The sequence below is a fragment of the Zingiber officinale genome, chromosome 7B (genome assembly GCF_018446385.1).
Source record: "Zingiber officinale cultivar Zhangliang chromosome 7B, Zo_v1.1, whole genome shotgun sequence".
In the NCBI taxonomy this organism is placed as follows: domain Eukaryota; kingdom Viridiplantae; phylum Streptophyta; class Magnoliopsida; order Zingiberales; family Zingiberaceae; genus Zingiber; species Zingiber officinale.
The window spans coordinates 63,974,929-63,982,711 of NC_055999.1; positions in this window are offsets into that span (position 1 = coordinate 63,974,929).

Here is a 7,783-nt window from a genome sequence, read left to right on the forward strand (position 1 = left end):
GATTAAAGCTCCAATAAAGCAAATCAACCTTAAAATTCAAATCTCCACTGGACTCAAAACACCATTCAATCCTCAAGAATCAAAGCTCCAATAACTTCTCGATCAGGCATTTGATCAAACAGGTATTATGCAGAAATCTCACAGCCTCAACAACATAAAAGAAATCAAATCCAAATTCGTTCTTAGCCATGTGAAAGCCATGAAAATCGCGAACAGAACCCCAATTGTAAATCTGAATCCCTCAACAAGACTTAAGCAGAATACAAAGCTTTAAAAATGAAAAACTAGGGTTCTATGGCTAACTCAATCTTTACAACTGCAGTAAGTGAGAAAGTCACGGTAACACTCAAGAAAACAAGAAAACACCAAGGCAAAAATCGGAGCAATTCTTACCGCAGGTGAGTAGCAACTTACCTCGTGTTCTTGAACTCACAGCCGGAAGAAAGCTTCTAGGGCTTCGGCGAGCTTGAGATCACAACTCTTCGGCCGCCCCTTCGAGCCCACGGATTTTCCTCGACAGGAGAGTCCCTATTCGGTGAAGAGCTCCCGGGACTTGCCCCTCACCGGCCGCCGGAGAGAAACCCTTTCTTGGCTTCGTCTTCGCCCGAGCACAAAATAGCGCCGCTCGAAGAATCGGGGTCGGGAAAGCTTAGGTCGCGCGAGAGGGCAGGTCGAAGGAATTAGGTCACGGGAGAGAAAAGAATATATCCTAACCCTCTCTTTAACTTGTCCTTTTATAACTAAACTATATTACATGTTCTCATCTCTTCACGAAATAGCCGCGGAACGGTTGGTTGGTCGGGTTTTGACCAGGTTAAAGGTCATTGGTTCAAGCCTTGGCTTGGATATTTTTTATTGAAACTTCTTTCGTTTAGTAAAAATATCAAACGACCTCCAAATATTGCATAAAAATACTCTAAAAATTTCTAAAAATATCTAGATTATTCTAAAAGTATTTCTAAATATTTTTGAATTACTTTTAGGACACAAAATGAGAAAATTTGGGTTGTTACAAGTGGAACGAAAAAATAGAACCCTACAAGAGGCAGCTAGAACCATGTTAAACGAATATGACTTAAATCATCAATTCTGGGCCGAAGCAATAAATACAAAAAACTACATTCAAAATAGAATTCTAATTAACAAATTACACAATAAAACCCTGTACGAAATATATTATAATAAAATTCCCAACTTGAACTATTTAAAAGTGTTTGGATGTAAAGTTCACATTCTAAAAACAAAAGATTACTTAGGAAAATTTACACCCAAATCAGTCCAAGGAGTATTCTTAGGGTACTCCACAACCAGTAGGGCTTATAGAGTCTATAACCAAAATACCCTAAAAGTTGAAGAAACAACTAATGTAATCTTTGATGAAGAAAATAACCTACCTAATATAAATGAAAATGTTGACATTAATCCAAGAATTATAGAAGATGAAGAAATTTAACCTAACACTAGACCAGAGGAACCAACTACTGACTCAAGTATAAGACTAACCAGAATAAGTACCTCTCACCCACTTGACCAAATTTTGGGTGACCCAAACCTAGGAGTTAGAACTAGAGCTTCTTAGAGAAACCTGAGTCAGATTGCACTTATCTATAAAATTGAGCCTAAGACTATAGAAGAAGCCCTACCTGACCCAGACTGGATCATTGTTATGCAGGAAGAGTTAGCCTAATTTGATAGGAACCAAGTCTGGGAACTTGTACCTAAACCCTTAGATAAGTCCATAATTGACACCAAATGGGTATTTAGGAACAAATTGAATGATCAGGGTGATATAGTAAGAAATAAGGCCAGACTAGTAGCCAAAGGGTTTAGCCAGGTTGAAGGTTTAGACTATGACGAAACCTATGCACCAGTAGCTAGACTTGAATCCATTAGGATGCTGTTGGTATATGCAGCACATAAAGGATTTAGGTTATACCAAATGGATGTCAAGGCAGCCTTCTTAAATGGGTTCATTAAGGAAGAGGTATATGTAAGCCAACCCCCCGGATTTGAGGACGTAGACAAACCAAACCATATATTCAGACTGAAAAGGCCTTATATGGCCTAAAACAAGCACCTAGGGCATGGTATGAACAATTATCTAATTACCTAATATCCAAGGGCTTTAACCAAGGTCAAATAGATCAGACCTTATTTGTCAAAACCTTAGAGAAAGACATCTTTATAGCCCAAATCTATGTTGATGATATAATTTTTGGCTCAACCAACACTAAACTTTTAAAATAATTTGTTAAATTAATGGAAAATGAATTTGAAATGAGTTTAGTAGGGGAACTCAATTTTTTCTTAGGCTTACAAATTAAACAAACCAAAGATGGAATCTATATTTATCAAACTAAATATGCTAAGAAACTAATTAAAAAATTTGGCATGGAAAATTCAAAAATTATAAATACACCAATGACAACTAATATCAACATTGATTCCGACTCTGAAGGAAAACCAGTAGATCCAAAACACTATAGAAGTGTTATAGGTAGCTTACTCTACCTAACTGCAAGTCGACCCGATATACTATTTGCAGTAGGTATGTGCGCAAGATATTAATCCTGTGCAAAAGAGTCACATCTAACATATGCTAAAAGAATACTTAGGTACATTAAGGGCACCCTAAATGTAGGACACTGGTACCCTAGAACTTGTACCTTTGACCTTTTTAGCTATTCTGATTCAGACTATGCTGGGTACAAACTAGATAGAAAAATCACAAGTGGACGCTGCCAAATTCTAGGTCAGTGCCTAGTAAGTTGGTTAAGCAGAAAGCAACACTGCGTTGCCTTATCCACTACTGAAGCTGAATACATAGCCCTAGGAGAATGTACTTCTCAACTTTTGTGGATGATGTATATACTAAAAGACTATCAACTAGAATATAAAAATACAAAAATTTTAATTGATAATATAAGTTCAATTAATCTGACCAAAAATCTAATTCACCACTCTAGGAATAAACGCATAGAGGTAAAACACCATTTTGTAAGGGATCATGTAGCTAAAGGTGAAATTTTACTTAACCATGTTGAGTCCAAATCAAACCTAGTTGACATTTTCACAAAACCCTTACTTGAACTCGAGTTCAATACACTTAGAAGACAAATAGGAATGCGTTGGGTAGAATAGATCTTGATTTTCAAACAAATTTCCTACATCTAATTTTAAATTTTTTTGTTGATCTTCAAAATTGCTTAATCTTAAAATTATCTTTTAAAATTTTAGGAAAAATAATGTTTTCAAAATCCCAATCTTATTAGTTTTTCAAAATTTGGACTTAGCCTAGGATCTTCCCCCTAGAAATCATGTTCCCCTAGTTTCAGCCAGAGCATCTCACAAATACACTAGGCAGAACTTGTTTGTATTTTGAAAGAAACTTAGAATGACATGAGATGCATAGGGTACAACCTGGACTCCAGAATGCTTATTTCTGTGCATCATAGTGAGTCTGGGCGTTAAAAACTAACTTTATATTAATCAAGTTAAATAATCCAACCCTAGTCAAATCTAACTGGATTACTAACTTAACTTGACTAACCAAGTGAAAACTGTTGCCCTCTAGGTATTCAGCCAGTAACTAAAGGCTAGACAGTTGGTTAAGGATATTAAAATTTCAAGTTGACTCATGCTTGCACTTTAAGGCTCTGATACCTCACTAAAGGAAATTGGTTAATTTGAAATCCATTTAACTTGACTCATGCTTGGACATTAGGTTCTTAACTAATTGCTCCTCCTTTGCCATTAATTTAAAATTCTTTATTACGACTTCCATAGTCATCGTCAAAATTAACTAAGTCAAATCAAAAAATCTTTTTTCCTCCAACTTAACTAACAATTTTCCAAAATATTCTGTTCAAGCATTTTACAAAAAATCTCAGTTTATTTTTTTTGCCTTTAAAAATTATTCAAAAAGCTTTTCAAAATTAATCTCTTTTAAAAAAGCTTTAAAAATTTTAACGAAATATTTTTCAAAGCCTTAAAATAATTTTTAGCTAAATTAGTTACAAAACGTAGTTATTGTTTAAAATAATTCTCAGGCTTTAACTTGTGTATTTCAAAGAACTTACAAGAAATATTGCTTTAAAGTGTTTTAAAATATAACTTTGTAAGCTGAAAATGTAAGTTGTTAAAAGAACTTAGTCCTTTCTTGTTGTCTTTTTACTATAGTTCTCCATACAAAAGTTTTTTTGATATATGGCAAAGGGGGAGAGTAAGATAAATTCAAATACAAATTAATACAAATTATTCAAAATTCAAATTAAGGATAAGAGAAAGAGAGCTTTTATTAAGGGGGAGACTTAGAAATTGCCTTAGACATTTAGCATGCTTATGTTCTTACTTGAACTTTTTATTTAAAAAGCTTGTTTATGTTTATTGATACATTCATTTACTTTTGTTTGTTTTACTTAACTTTGAATTTAAGTTTCCATAATTAAAAAGGGGGAGATTGTTGGTGCGGGAAGCATCCGACGATCGAACCAGTGTTTTGATAATGGCAAAGGATTCAAAGTTAAGGTTATGTTGTGATCTAACAGTCTGAATGAACTTGCAGGAAAGACCTAAGTGTACTTAGGCAAAAGTCCTAACTTGAGGTTAGGCAGGTGAAAGACCCTAGGGGTGGTAACCCTAGGTCATAGGGGGTGGTAACCCTATGCGGAACGTCTTGCTGGGTCGAGGGTTTCAGGCAAAAGTCCTAGGGGGTGGTAACCCTAGGTGGAAAATCTTAGTGTCGCGAACCAGGTGGAAGACTGGACGGGTCGGGGATCGGGCGCCCAGCAGAAAGTCCGGAAGCATCGAGCACTGAGCAAAACTCCAGTCGATCCGGAGGATCGCACTGGCAATAGGTAACTCTCCTGAGAGGAGTAGGTGAGGATGCATTCTCCACAGAGGGAACAGTAGACATCGAGTCGACCTAGGGTTTCCTATTGGAAATCCTAAGTCAGACCCAGGATAGTCCGGAGACTATAAATATTTTATTTACTATGTTCATTATGTGCTAACTTTGTTTTGCAGGGTATGTGTTTGGGACTTACACATTTTGCAGGAACAAAGGAGTAACTTTCACCTCGGATGAACAGTGTCTGAGGCGCCTCCATGGAGCTTGGAGGCGCCTCGGGTGCAAGCCGAAGCCAGCTGTCCAGAGGAGCTGGAGGCGCCTTCATGGGGACTAAAGGAGCCTTGGATCACTGCTCGAAGGCGCCTTGGAGCGGCATTGAAGGCGCCTTCAGGTGGATAATGAGCAGTGGTCAAAGCCTGATCGACAAGATCGAAGCGGGATAAAACTTAGGGGTTTAAGGCGCCTTGGAGCTTGATAGAGGTGCCTTGAACACCCTTTATAAGGGAGTCTCGACCAACAGCTCAACATGTCAACTTCCGAGCAATCCTTACGCTACAAGCTAATAACGAGACGATCCCGAAGTGCTGCAACATCATCTCGACAACTCTGAGCTTCAGATTTGATATTCTTGTTGTCGGTACTACTTTTTCTTTATAGTTCAAATTGTAATTAGTTTGTAATAACTTTCGAGCTTATAGTTGTTGCCCACCGGAAGCGATCAACGATCGCGGGCCTTGGAGTAGGAGTCACCACAAGCTCCAAACCAAGTAACTCCTCGTGTCTTTGTGCGTGATTGTTAATTTAATTTCCGCTACGTTTATTACTCGAGTTTTGCGATTCCGAAACGAGTGAAAGCTACGAGCGCTATTCACCCCCTCTAGCGCTTCTCGATCCAACAATATACACTTTTATGCATGTTCGGACGCACATCTACTTGTATTTCATTAGCATAATCTATGTTTATTACACCCTTTTTCATTATAATGTCATACTTCCATTATATTATGTTTGGAGATATGCTCTTTGCATATTTTGATTGACAGGATGCATATTGGAGTGAAAATGGAGCAAGAACGCACACGAGAACAACTTTGGAAGAAATCAAGCCAAGGCCGTGTGACTCACACGGTCATGCTCCCCCACCAGAGGAAAATCAAACCACATCCGTGTGAGCCACACGACCATGTCAATATCCTGTGGCCAAGCATCACACGGCTATACCAACTTTCCAGAGGCGAAGAAAGCCACGACCGTGTGAATCCACACGGCTATGTGACTTTGGCAGAGAAGAAGAAGGCCACGACCGTGTGACCCACACGACCATATGACCCACATGGCTGTGTGATCCACACAGCCGTGTGACCAGAGCCGAGGCCAAGAAGAAGCTGGCCGTGTGGATCCACACGGCCGTGCCACGCCAAAACAGAGCTGTGCTGAATTCTGGGTAGATTGCAGACCGATCGTTAAATGGCCTTAACTTTGCGCTCAGTTAGATTTTTGGGATGTTATTTATACTAAAACGTAGCTAATTTCAAGGTCTACAACTTTACTTCAGATCCAACAGAGAGATAGCATTGTCTACCCGTGCTAAATGGCACGGCCGTGCCTCCCAACCGCGGGTTCATCTGGACCTCTGCCTAGACTGCAGACCAAACTTTGAACTGCCATAACCTTTGGCTTTGTTGGATCCAGGACTCGATCCAAGTATCAGATTATAGATAATTTCACAAGCTACAACTTTGGTTCAGGGTGAATCATGAGAAAACCTGGTTTAATGGGTGAAAAATCTGGTTTACCGGACTCTTATAATCCTAGTTTTTCTTGGCAGTTTGGAAGAGGTATAAAAAGGGTCAAGAACCTCATTCTTTGACTCATCTTGGGTTTGGGACTTCGTCTCTCTCCTTGGGGAAGGGTTCTCCCCTTAAGGGGAAACCCTAGAACTTCATTCATCTCCATCCCTTGATGATCCATCCATCTCCGGAGCAAGGATGCATCTCCAGGACATATATCGGAAACATCGGCAAGCATCTCTTCTTCCCCTTCTTCTCACATCTAGGGTTGTAAGTATGCTTTACTTTATGTTTTGGGCCTATTCTTCCTTTGCAATGGAGTAGATCTCCTTTCTAAGATTAGGGAGTATTTGTGATATGATGGAAATGTAAAACTATGTAGATTTGCCATGTTTCTATTCAATGACTTGTTAATGCCTTGTTCATGTTTGATGAAATGTGTGTGTGTGAAGCTTATATATATATCTTTTGTATGTTTTATCAAATAGTTGTGTAAAATTGTTAATCCCGTAGGAGGGATACCCTAGATCGTATGATCGAGGGGCGTCGTGACAGGGCTACCCCGCTAACGGACGTCTATGGTATCACCTTGAAAGGAGAAGTAAATCTCCACAAGGAAGCAGGGGATCGAGCATAATCACTATTTTTATTTCTATGTTTTTGTGTGTTAGTGTGTTTCTGTGCTGTATGATCGAGAGGCGTAAGTGATAGGCTGCCCCGCTAACGGATTTCATAGGAATCACTTCCATTTAGTAGCATAGGACATGGAGTAGGATATTATGCCGGCTTATCCACTGTAGGGGAGAGTTGGTAATGCATCTAACTTCCTACAAGAGCATGAACATAGAGGATAGGAACTAAGCAATCTATGTAACATTGCCTAGTATCACAAGGAAACCGAAATCCTAGAATTGTACCTTAAATCATCCTCCATCCTCTTAGCTCAATCCCCTCTCAAGATCCATTCTCTATTTTCTTTCTCTTACTTTCTTTCCCAACCAATCTTACGTTTGTCTAGATAATTCACCGTGTTGGTTAATCCTAGGAAAACGTACCGGTTCCACTGTACAAAATTTTTTGTACAAGTGTCGAACCTTTCCTTAAATAACCTATTGTATTTTTTAGAAGTTAAATTAGGAATCGC